Raw genomic sequence first — 13,387 nt, forward strand, 5'->3', positions numbered from 1 at the left:
TAAACAAACTAGTTTGTCTTAGCGAGTGGCTGAACATGAAGTAGGATTGAGTGGACTTGCAGGGTCTGAAGTTTTACTTTGTTCTGCAGTGCAGTTATGTAACAAAATAAATCTACATTTGTAAATTACACTTTCACAATAAAGAAATTGCACTAATGTACTTGTATGAGGTGAATTGAGAAATACTATTTCTTTTTATCATTTTTATAGTGCAAATATTTGCACTATAAAAATATAAATTGACCACTGTACACTTTATGTTCTGTTTTAATAAAAGTCAATATATTTGAAAATTTAGAAAAACATCCAAAATATTTAATTTTAATTGTTGTTCTATTGTTTAGAACAGTTTAGTGCAGTTTTAATCATGATTACTTTTTTTTTCAGTTAATCACATGAGTTAACTGTGATTAATCGACAGCCCTACTTTTTTTGAGATAGGGTGACCACATCTGCATGCAGTATTCAAGATGTGGTCATACCATGGATTTATGTAGAGGCAATATGATATTTTCTGTCTTATTATCTATCTCTTTCTTAATGATTCCCAACATTCTGTTCACTTTTTTGACTGCGCTGCATATTGAGTGGATGTTTTCAGAGAACTAGCCACAATGAGTCCAAGATCTCTTTCTTGAGAGGTAACAGCTAGTTTAGACCCCATCATTTTATATATATATAGTTGGAGTTATGTTTTCCAATGTGCGTTACTTTGCATTTTTCAACACTGAATATCATCTGCCATTTTGTTTCCCAGTCACCCAGTTTTGAGAGATCCTTTTGTAGATCTTTGCAGTCTGCCTGGGACTTAACTAACTAGACTAGTTTTGTATTATCTGTAAATTTTGCCACCTTACTCTTTGCCCCTTTTTCCAGATCATTCATGAATATGTTGAATAGGACTGGGTACAGTACAGACCCCTGGGGGACACCAGTATTTAACTCTCTCCATTCAGAAAACTGACCATTTATTTTTATGCTTTGTTTCCTATCTTTTAACCAGTTGCCAGTCCATGAGAGGACCTTCCCTTTTATCTAATGACAGCTTACCTTGCTTAAGAGCTTTTGGTGAGGGACCTTGTCAAAAGCTTTTTGAAAATCTAAGTACACTATAGCCACTGGATCACCCTTGTCCACATGCTTGTTGACCCTCTCAAAGAATTCTAGTAGATTGGTGAGGCATGATTTCCCTTTTCAAAAACCATGTCTCCTCACCAACAAATTATGTTTATTTATGTGTCTGACAATTTTGTCCTTTACTGTAGTTTCAGCCAGTTTGTCCGGTACTGAAGTCAGGCTTACAGGCCTGTAATTCCCAGGATCACCTCTGGAGCCCTTTTAAAAATTGGCATCATATTAACTATCCTCCAGTCATTTGGTACAGAAGCTGATTTAAATGATAGGTTACAGACTATAGTTGTTAGTTCTGCAATTTCACATTTGAGTTCCTTCAGAACTCTTGGGTGATACCACCTGCTCCTGGTGACTTATTACTCTTTAGTTTTTTCAATTTGTTCCAAAACCACCTCTAATGACACCTCAATCTGGGACAGTTCCTCCGATTTGTCACCTAAAAAGAATGGGTCAGGTTTGGGAATCTCCCTCACATCCTCAGCCATGACAACGAATGCAAAGAATTCCTTTAGTTTCTACTCAATGGCCTTATCACCTTTGAGTGCTCCTCTAGCCTCCCGATCGTCTAGTGGCCCCACTGGTTGTTTATCAGGCTTCCTGCTTCTGATGTACTTTTTTTTTTTTTTTGCTATTACTTTTTGAGTCTGATTGCATTTTCCAGCACTTCTCCCAATATTAGTGCAACAGAGTGGGCTAGTAGCATATGCCACCTGCCAGACAGGGCCAAACAACCATCAAATGGGCTTAATGCAAGCTGGTATGCATGTGTGTAACATCTGTATCTCCATCAGCAGTATTCATACCAGTGGATACCTATGTACAAAAAAGAGAGATTTTTCTTACCGATAATGCTAGTTTAGTAGTAGTTAAAGTAGATAGAATCAGGATGGGGAGGTCTTGTTGCATCATTCAAAGAGGAGAGGGAACTGCGGGGGAAAGGCTGTTGCCCAACCCCAGCAGAAAATGAGGAGCTTTGCCCCTAATCATTGCTTCCTCTTTCTCTAACCCATTTTTGCTTCTCAAAATGGAAGCATGCACTGGTCTGAACAGATCCTCTGTATATCAATGTCCTTCATAAAATTAAGTTTATTGATACTATCGGCATTGCTAGTAATGATCCTACCAAGTTATGTAGTTTCAGGTTTGAGGTCAGAGTGTGATGCTACAGCAGTCGACTAAGAAGATTCTGAACTTTAGAAAAGCAAACATTCTTTCTGCTTCCCCCTGTAGAGCCTATGCTGCCTCTACTACTGTAAAATCAGTAGGTCTAACACGCTGGTAATATCCAGGCCAGTGATGCTTCCACCATAAAGAACAAAAATGGCAGCAAAAGAAGCCATTTTTGCCTTTATACTAATGATTCCTTTTTTCTATCCACTGTGTGTAAACCTGATTTGTTGAGAGTTTTAAATGAGATTGATTGTCCCTGCAGACATTTGTATCAAAATTAGTGTTATCTATAAGATCGACCTGCTGACTTTCGGCATGTGGAACTACAGAAGCAGGGATTTATATATTTTTAAAGTGTCATTCTACTATTGCTGAGAGTGGGAATCAGTTTCTGTAATCTTTCTTCCAGTTCTACCCATTCTTCTGTTAATCTTATTTTGGTGTGATGTAAATGATATTTAGATTTAATATCATATTTTTGTACCAGATTGCAATCTTACATTCTTCAGTCAAAAAATGATTATTTCACTAGAGGAGAGCTTGACTTAATGCCTTTTCCTCAAAGGAATTCTATTAATTGCCAATTTATTTCTAATTTGGCTACTTAATTGGAAAAGCGTTAATGTATTTACTTATAGTCCAGACCTGCATCTTTTACTGTGCTCATGTCCACACAGACCTCTTTTGATCTGTCAGATTTTCAGGATAGGGAGTTTGTCTTCAGCTGTGTTTTCATACAGCATGTAGCATTATGTATCCCTGACCCTGACTGCAAAATATTAAATAACAACAAAACACCTGTTTGGCACTTCACACTGTACCATCAAATCCACTTTCAGGCTATCTATAGGAGGTAGTATACCCAGAACCTATAATTAACTTGAGAAGGTTTGGAAACATCTGTCCTGGATGGCAGGCCAAGTAGCTTTGCATAGTTGATGTTAGGGTTGTCACTAGAATTAAAAAGCTGTAATGCCGTTTTGTTACATGTGCTCAGCTTATACTGATTGTTTGCTTTGCTTGAATTGATTTTTTTTTCTAGTTTGATTCTGAATGTTCTATGTCATGCAGTGTGACTGTTTGATTCATGGGAGCAATGATCATAAAATTCAACCTTTCCCTTCTAACCTGGGGCCTCATCCAAACCCTACTGTGGTCAGTGAGAATATTTCCATTGATTTCAGTGTGCTTTGGACTAGACCCCTAGTATGTATATATTCTCAAGTCTGTATCTATTTCTTCTTGAGTTGAATTAAGAATCTCATTCATAGATTAAGGGACAAACTGTCTCCTTTTTCTCCTAGATAAACCCAGACTTCAGTAATTGTTCTAACACTAACTAGCATGTCCATTTTTTTGCATTTTAGCTATGTAGTTGGTTATCTGGCTTTGACTTTAATGATGTAGGATGGAAATTCTAATGTGAGAGAGGATCCATTGTGTATACTATTTACATACATTTATTTTTAAATAAATCATCATTTGTATCTTATACAATTTATATGCATATGCCGCTATTCCAATCTTGTCAAGTTCAATTATTTTAACTAGATATTGCAGTCCTTTGGCCAGTACAAAACATTCTATTTTTAAAACTATAGGGTTACTATAGCCTGTAGGAGGGTTTGCTTCCAAACGTACGATTGTTTTAAATACTAATGTTAAGATTGAGTTCCATAGATGTATCCACCTAAAAATTGGTAAACGAGGCACAAACACACTGATCACACCCAGAATTCATAGAACAGCTATATTATAATGCTCTTCTAACCCATATTGTTCACTGAAATTGATTATAATGCAGCAGTAAGAGGTACCTTTATACACTAAAGGACAGTGATTCTCAGACTTTCCAGACTTCTGTATCCCTGAGTCCCACCACATGGGACTGAAGCGTATAACTTAGCTTCACAGGGCCGCATGGAGCTCCAGGGTAGCAGTAGCCAGGGGCACCAAAATACCAGTTCACTTAGGGTGCCATTTTCCCTAAGGCTGGCCCTAAAAATCCCGCATTCTTTCATTCAAAGTAGGGTCCTGGAAACATTTTGAGGGAAAAGTGGTTTTTCAAAACAAAAAGCCTAATAAATGACAAGGTTGTAAGCAAAAGGCACATGAGGTCTGTTTCTCCTCACTTATGCCAGTCTTGCACTCCATTTATTCAGCTATATTATTCCTCACTTACACTGATGTTAGAGGAGAATTAAGCCCAGGAGCCTAAATTTGGGGTGGTGTAAGCACTAAACTTGTATCCTGCACCTACTTCACTTTCTGAATGTAATTTACATGCCGAAGGGGATGGAGTAGTAGGAGAAACAGGGAGATGTAGGGTAAAGTGTGGTGGGAAAGGGGTGCTATTTAATCTGTGCTTTTTCAGATGTCCTCTTAACTGGTTTCCTGTTAATATCTTCTCTGCCCATCAGCCAGTATAGTCATTTATCATATTCACTTAATGAGTTGCCATTTGTCCCCATTTTTGACCAATTTACACCCAACACTTAACTTACATAACTATTAATGATGAATTTGGCTTAGATTTTAATGGAAATTTCATCTGCTTATACCAGGACTGACTTTGGCCCAGGGAAGATAGAATAGTTTTCCTAGTCTCTTATTTCTATCTGAAATTTTCTAGTTTTTAAATAAGTGGGAGATCTTCTGAATTGTGCCTATGAAATACAAATTTAGAACTGTGTATGTATGTATGTACTGGGAAAGCAGGGGATGTTCAGCATAACTATTATGTTCCCCTTCTTCCTGCACCTCAGTTTAACTCCTTGCTGAAACATAAACTGGAGTTCTGTCTTCTAGGAATTTTTGCAAAAACATTATCTAGAGTTAAACCTCAGGGTTGTTATGTGTAAAATAGTAATATATGGATGTCATTAATGCCAGTCAACTTCAAAGACGCACTTTAAGTAAAACATGTTTAATGCACAAAACACATAGTAAATAGTATGTGGAACACTCTGAATAAGTTTTAAACAAAAGCTATTCAACAGTAAATCTACTGGTGTTCGTTATACAGACTTGTCCTGTTTTTCTTTCTGTTACAAACATTCAAATAAGGTTTCAGCATAACATTTTCTATACTTCAGCATGCACATCAAAACGCATTCTCTTCTGATTTTCTAAGTTGATTTGTCTTAATGATGTGTCCACAGTATGTAGTATGTGTCATTTCTGAAGCTCTGAAGAGTCCAAGTGACAGCATCTCTGCCCTTTCAAACATTTCAGAACCCGGTCAGCAAACAAATAGTCTAGGGACAATCTCCAAAGCTAGCAGCATTTTAGCCCTTAGGTGAATAGCTGACTGGTCCTCAGTTGCTGATGGAAACAAAAGCCTGTAGCCCATATCCAAAGTAGTACAGGCAATGGGATCAGCATGTAAAATATACATTTCCTGGATCTCTGTAAGGGCCTTACACTATAGGGCATCATTTTCTCCCCAGAAGCTCAGCTAAGTTAGGCAAGAATTCACAAATACATACCTCACTAAGTGCTGCCCCATTTTCTCTTTCAGTGACACAGAATCCTGGTTTAAGCAGTTATCTGGTAGCTAAATCTAAGTGCCTGACAAATGTCATCTAAGGGATTACAAATGTTTTCATTAGCTCTCACTCTAGGTCCATGAAACACATCTTACTAGACCAAACATCCTAATGGAGAACTTCCCTAGTAAATAAAGCTGGACTAGCATTCACCTGCATACAAAATGAGGGAATCAGCCCTCACTGCAGACATCTTGATTCTACGTTGATCAGCTGCTGAGTCCACAGTGCTGCTTTAAACTCCTCTATTTATAAATCTTCCCCAACCTTTGTGCTCCCTGACTGGCTCAGCTCTGAGTGACTAGGGTGTGACCTGCCAGGTTCATTGCTCATGACAAAAACTTCCTGTACAGCCTCAGAACAGCCACCGAATGTATCTGGTAATGGTCTGTTCTGAAACTGTCCCTCTGCCTTGTTCTCTGCATATGTGCAAAGACAGAGTATCCAACTAAGATACATGTCTCATCCCCACCACTTCTCTCCCCATCCCCTGGAGAAATGCAGTCAAATGCTTCATTACAGAGAATGTGTCTAACTGGTGAGGTGTATACTACTCACAGATTCTGAATGGATTAATGTGGGCCTGAGGAGCCAATTAGGGTAGCTGGATGCCCCTGGAGGGAGACCCAGGCTCAACTGAACAAGAAACCCAGCTGTGCAGGAGTAGGCTAGATTATAAAGCCAAGAAGTTTACAGCAGAAAGGTTCTGCAATCTCCCTCTGGAAAAAGGGGGCAATGGGCAAGAGGCTAAATACTGGACTTCTAATCCTGGAAGGAGGGTCAACCCCAAGAGAAGTTGTGGGGAAAGAAAGTCTGAGAAGGCTGTGCAGGAAGAAGCCCAGGGAAACAGCAGCACGAGGGTAGGACTGGGTGGATTTTGGCTTCTTATGATAGGGTCCCTTGCCTGGAACCCAGCGTAGAGGGTAGGCCTGGGTTCCCTACCAGCCACTGGAAAGTGGCTCAAGAGCATTGAAGATACAAAATGGACATCTAGTCTGGAGAGACTTTGTTACCCCAGAAGGGGACAGCTATATGATGACCTGACTCAAGGGCTTAGTCATGAAGAGAGAGATGGGTCACCGCTTCAGTAACTGACAGAAGAGAGTGCCGGATTGGGTGAGAGCTGTTCCCCCAGAGGTGCCACCTTTGGTGAGTGAGCCCTGTCAGTTTCACATTGTTTTTGCAGGAATTTGGAGAATGGTTCTGTAGTTCTCCAGGCCCAGTATGGCAACACCTGCTGTGTTTCTAACATATACGGCACTTTAAATCATGCTTTCTCTCTCTGTCTATTGTAGTGATAAACTGCATGGTATAAACCATTCTAAGAGAGAATAATATTCCAGCAGCTAAACTAGAAAACTGGTGAAAAATCAATGTTTGCTATTTGTAGAGCATTTAAAGTTCATTAAGCTAATGGAATCTTAACTGTCAATCACAACAGGCATTATTATCTCATGAGAACAGTCACATGGAACATTATATTTAGAGATTAGAAAGAAAGACTGATGTCTACCTTTCCTTTGAAATTCAGTGGAACCACATGCCAGCTAAACTAATAATTGTTCTTAAATAGCACAAGTAGATAGGGACCTCTAATCCACAGAGGCCCTTTCTTGTGCACTGCACTATTTCAGAGATTGGCTATTATACTGTAAGTGCCTCTCAAACTTTTCTTTTGCTATCTTGGTGGAACGGAATGAGCCTTAAGCAATTTCCCAAAATGACTGTGACTCACCATTTGAGATGGTCTTTAAAAAAGAAGATAGCAGTAAAAGGGGAATGAAATGTGTATGTTCTTTTCATTTTTCAGCAGAGCCTTCTTCATACTGAATTTGTCAGCTGTTCATTATATTTACCTTGATTTCAAGTGGTTTTCACTCATGTGCGTGGGCCAGCTACATTAGTATCTGAGACAAAATATTGCTTTTATAATAGGTATTAACCGTAAATTGTTAGCCTGCGTTATGAAACATAATTATGTTTTTAAAATATAATTTTCATCCATATTCCTAAGTGTCTTATCAGGTTCTGGGCATAAGCTGATCACAACCTGGAGTCAGCAAGAAATTGCCTCCAAGGGGTACTGTGCAATTAGGAGCGCTAGCTTCCTGTGAAGCCCCAAACATTAGTCTGTTTTGGGGAAACTAGTCTGTTCCAATAAGAAATTACTGTTTGGGGTCCAAATCTTCATTTTTGTCATATCATTATCAATCTGGTTAACCTACTAACTTCAGTGGCAACAGCGTGATTAAAATCCATTGAAATTGTTCCAGACTGAGGCAATGTGTAACTGTTGATGGGCGTGGGGCACATGACCACCCCACATGTTGCCTCTGGATCTAGAACACAAGTTTTAAAACTGAGGCATGCCCCCTAATCTGAGGAGGGGGCAGAGGAATGCCTGCTGGGGATCGGGCCGGCGATGCCACCTTCACCCCCTGACTCTCCTTAAAGCTGTTGCTAAATGGAAGGCAAAGCAATGTGAGGGGACCTTTTTTTTCACCTGGGCAGATCCCCTGCTATAGGAATGGGTGAGCAGCCTCTTCTCTGGGAAGAGGCATGGGGCATTTGCCCCAGGGTAGGTTGCATAGCAGGCAGCGGAAAGTACTGGGACTCCAACAGCAGGGAAGGAGAAGCAGTCCCATGTAAGTGGGGGAGTTAGGGTGACCAGACAGCAAGTGTGAAAAATCAGGACAGGGGGTGGAGGGTAATAGGAGCCTATATAAGAAAAAGACCCCAAAATTGGAACTGTCCCTATAAAATCGGGACATCTGATCACCCTAGGGGAAGTGATGGGACTTGGTCCACAGCCAGCCACCCTGCTGCTTTCTCCCTCCCTGTGCTGTATGGACACAAGGTGAGTGCCACCACCAGGGGGAGCAGCTGCCTCCTCACTGCTGGCCATCCTGGTGAAAGACTGTCCGCTGCCCAGGGCTGGTGCAACCATTTAGGCAAACTAGGTGGTCGCCTAGAGCGCTGGGATTTGGGGGGTGCCATTTTCTTCAGCAGCAACTGCAGTGGCCAGATCTTTGGCTGCCCCTGTCGCCGCCAGCATTTAGGCAGAGGGAACTGGGGCAGGGGAGCGTGGGGAGGGGCCGCCTGCAGCAAGTAAGGGGGGGAGGCGGCACCAGGGGAACTCCTCACCCCAGCTTGCCCCGCCCCGCCTCCTCCCCAGCACACTGTGGCTGCTTCACTTCTCCCACCTCCCAGGCTTGCGGCGTCTAAGCTGATTGGCGCCGCAAGCCTGGGAGGTGGGAGAAGTGAAGCAGCGAGGGCGTGCTCGGGGTGCTCGTGGGGTCAGCTGAGGTGGGGTGGGTGCCTCAGGGTGGAGGGTGCGGGGTGGGGAGCTGCCACAACGGGGCGCCTCAGGCCGGGGGGGGTAGGGTGGGCGCAAGGTGGAAGTTTCACCTAGGGCGCGAAACATCCTTGCACCAGTCCTGCCAGCAGGGCAGAGTCTGCAGCAGCCCTTCTGGATGGGTCCCCTCAGAACGTGTTGCTAAGTGGATGGCAGAAATCTCGAAGGGGAGAGATACATAATCTTGCATTGCCCCGGTTCCAGATTTACATTTAACGTAACAAATAAGAATTTGATTTAGCTCCATTTGGGGAAGGGAGTTGCTATGACCAGTGTATGCTATAGAAGACTCACTATCTTCAACTATTGTTTTGTTTATATAGATCCTAGGAGCCCTAGTCATAGACCAGGACCCCACTGTGCTGGATGCTGTGCAAACACAGAACAAAGACAGTTCCTGCCCCAAAGAGCTTACAGTCTAAGTATAAAACAAGAAAACCGATGCAGACAGAAGTCAACAAAAAAAAAATGAGGCAGTATTGCCCAGCTAGTTAGGAAGCAGTCTTAGCATACCAGCAGCCCACATTGTCAAGTCCATTGTAGGCATCAGAGTTTAAGTTCTGGGGAGTGAAGGTTAATGAGTGAGCTTGCAGAAGTTTTATGGGGAGCTCCTCCCAACTATGAGGGGCAGAATGGGAGAAGGCACAGAAGTGTTTGAAAATTTAACACATGGACTGTGAAGGTTTAGTGGCCTGTCGTCTCTTCTGGCCTCAAACTGTATGGTTTTAGAGTGTCAGTTCATTGCAGCCACAAACTGCAACTGCAGTACCACATTGTGCCCACTGGTTTAAAGTACTATTAGAAATGTGCTGTGTGTAGCGTTGCCAACTTTCTAATCGCACAAAACCGAACACCCTAGCCCTGCTCACCATCCCTCAGTGGCTTGCTCTCCCCCACCCTCTCTCACTTTCACTGAGCTGGGGCAGGGGATTGGGGTGCAGGAGGGGGTGAGGGCTCTAACTGGGTGTAGGGGGTTCAGGGTTTGAGGGGGGCTCTGGGCTGGGGCAGGGAGTTGGGGTGCAAGAGGGGGCTATAGGTTGAGATGGGGTTAGGGTGCAGGGGGGTGCAAGCTCTGGGGTGGGGCTGGGGATGAGGGACTTGGGTTGCAGGAGGGAGCTCTGGTTGGGGGGGCTCAGGGCTGGCGCAGGGGATTTGGGTTTGGGGTGCGGGCTTACTTCTGGCAGCTCCCAGTCAGCAGCACAGTGGGGTGAAGGCAGGCTCACTGCCTGTCCTGGCACCATGTTGCATCCCAGAAACGGCCAGCAGGTCCAGCACCTAGGCAGGTGTGCCAGGAGGTTCCATGCACTGCTTTTGCCCGCAGGCACCGCCCCCGCAGATTCCATTGGCTGTGGTTCCTGCCCAATAGGAGTGCAGAGCTGGTGCTCAGGGTGGGGGCAATGCTTGGGGCCCCACCACCTAGAAGCTGGACCTGCTGGCCACTTCCAGGGCACAACATGATGCCATGTGCACTGAAGTCCATGGAAAGATTCCTGTTGACTTCAGTGATCATTGGATCATGCCCCTTGTCAGAACAGAAAATGGGAGCCCTTGTCTTTCTAGCCTCCTTAAAACTTCAGAGTCCCTCCCAATGAGTTGGATCATAACATTCAGATCAGAGGGAGACAACCCAGTTCTAATCAGCTATTTGTGCTCTATCAGAGTATCTTTAAGATATTCTAGAACTGCTGGCAAGAAGTTCTATATTTTCTAGGGCCATCGGGCGGGGGGGTGGGGGGGGCGGGCAAGTGGGACAATTTTCTCCAGGCCCCTCAGGGGCCCCCACGAGAATATAGTATTCTATAATATTGCAACTTTTTTTTGTGGAAGGGGCCCCTGAAAGTGCTTTGCTCCAGGCCCCCTGAATCCTCTGGGTGGCCCTGATATTTTCACTACCATTTTTTTTCTTTGAATATCTTGCAAGGAGGAGTTAAAGGGAAAGAGGTATTCTGCTGCCTCACTGTTTCCACACGTCGTGTTTTGCATTAAATATTTATTGCCTTCATGTGTTGAAAAGGAAGTGCCATGCTATAGTTCCAGGACTGTCGAGTTTGATAAGTGGGAGTGCCTTGTGGAGATGGCTGATATAACTATTTCAAACATCCTCAGACATGCAGTCTTGCCAGAATTTATCAATTGCTTCTACCAGTTCTTCTCTACTGAAGCACCTTGCCTCTAGTTGAATGTAATGCTTCACTGAATTCCAAACCAAGGCCACAGAATTCAAATCTGGGAACATGCAGCAAGATAACTATTGTTGTATACATCCAGCAACAGCATATTGAAACTGCTGCCCCCCTTATGGGTGCTCCTTAGAAAACTGTTTTGCTGTAAATGGCAAAACAGTGTCTTTGAAGGCTCACTACTTTGGAAGGGAAAGAGGGAGTGAGTTCTGACTATTTTTATTCCATCAGACTTTGGAGAATACTCTGGGCTCTGCAGAAGCTTTGGTCATTACTTGTGGAAAGAAATATTGCTACTTGCAAAAATTGGACTGGGTGTAAACTTACTCCACTAACCTGCTATGCTAGAATTTTTTGTTTTTCTTGGCACAAGTGACTTACCACCCCCAGCCTTATTATAAGTGAGCAAGGAATGACTTGGCACATAAGTTCTTGGTATCATGAATGTTAATGGCATTTTCTTACATGACCTTGCTGTTAAGTAGTTGCTTACATTTATGGGCACCAGTAATAGGATACTTTCAGCTTATATAGCACTTTCCACTTGAGTATGTGAAAGCACTTCATTAATATCAAAGAATTAAGCCTCTCAACACAGATATAAATTCCACCCCTCCTCCATTTTGCAGATGGGGAAACTGACACAAAGATGAGGACCAACACATTTACACATGGGTGCCTAAAATTAGGCCCTTTTTAAGGGACTTATTTTTGTAAGTGCTAAGAAACTCAATGTCAACTGAAGACTAATGCACAGCACTGCTAAAAATTGAACCCTAAAACTGTTAGGTTACCTAAATAAGTACAATGGGATCTGTGGGTATGCAGTGCTGCTGAAAATCAGGCCACTTATTATTTATATATATGGTTTTTAGGTGTCTACCATTGGGCACACAACTTTTAAAATGTTGGCCTAAGTTCACACAAATTCTACGGTAGACCCAGGAACAGAACCCAGGTATCCTGACTCCCTGTTCTGAGTTTTAGCCATAAATCATCAGACACTGTACATTGTGGACTGGATGGCCCATGGGATTGGTCCTTATGTGCAAAGCCTTTGCCTGCTAGGTCATTTTCCTGTTGCTTCTTCTGTCATTGACTTGCTGGGAAATTTTCTTTAAATTTGTGCTTGTACAAAAATATTTGACATACTGTATGTATAACACTGGATTTGAGAAATGTAACTTTTGAAGGTTCATTTGATATGTAAAGTAAAGGCTGATACAGTGCAAAACTATGTAAATGTAGTGAATTTCCATCGAGTCTAAAAGAATACACCAGGCAATCAGAGTTACTGTGTGAGGAAAACGTGAATGAAAATATTATCCTTTTAAACCCTTCACTGCTTTTCAGAAAGCAAGTCTGTAATTATTTTAATCTCATTCCTATCCCAACCTTCTGTCCTTTGGCTATATGGGGGGTTTGGGGAGTGGGGGAGACTGAGAGGAAGAAAGGAGTTGTCATTTCTGTTAATAATGTGATGTCATATTTTCCACTCATTGCACTCGGCTTTCACAGTTCAAAATTATTTCTGTTCTTCTATTGGTCTGTGGATGTAGTTTCATTGACATGATGTCCCTGATTTTGAAATTCATAAACTGCAACTCCTGGAAAGGATCAAGGAGATCAGAAAACTGAACTATGTCACTTATAAAAGTTAATTAAACAGGGAAAGGTCCTCAAATAGTATCCTAAGTGAGCCATTTTTAAATAAGGTAGTTATCATATCACTGACTCAATTCCCAAGGCCAAAATTGATATAACCCTGCCTCTAGGGCAGGAATGAGCAAATCTTTTGGCCCGAGGGCCACATCTGGGTATGGAAATTTTATGGTGGGCCATGAATGCTCACAAAATTGGGGGTAGGGGTGCAGAAGGGGATGAGGGCTCTGGCTGGGGTGTGGGCTCTGGGGTGGGGCCAGAAATAAGTTCAGGGTGTGGGAGGGGGCTCTGGGATGGGGCACAGTGTTGGAGTGCGGGGGAGGAGGTGAATGCTCAAA

The sequence above is a fragment of the Gopherus evgoodei genome, chromosome 11 (genome assembly GCF_007399415.2).
Source record: "Gopherus evgoodei ecotype Sinaloan lineage chromosome 11, rGopEvg1_v1.p, whole genome shotgun sequence".
Lineage (NCBI taxonomy): Eukaryota > Metazoa > Chordata > Testudines > Testudinidae > Gopherus > Gopherus evgoodei.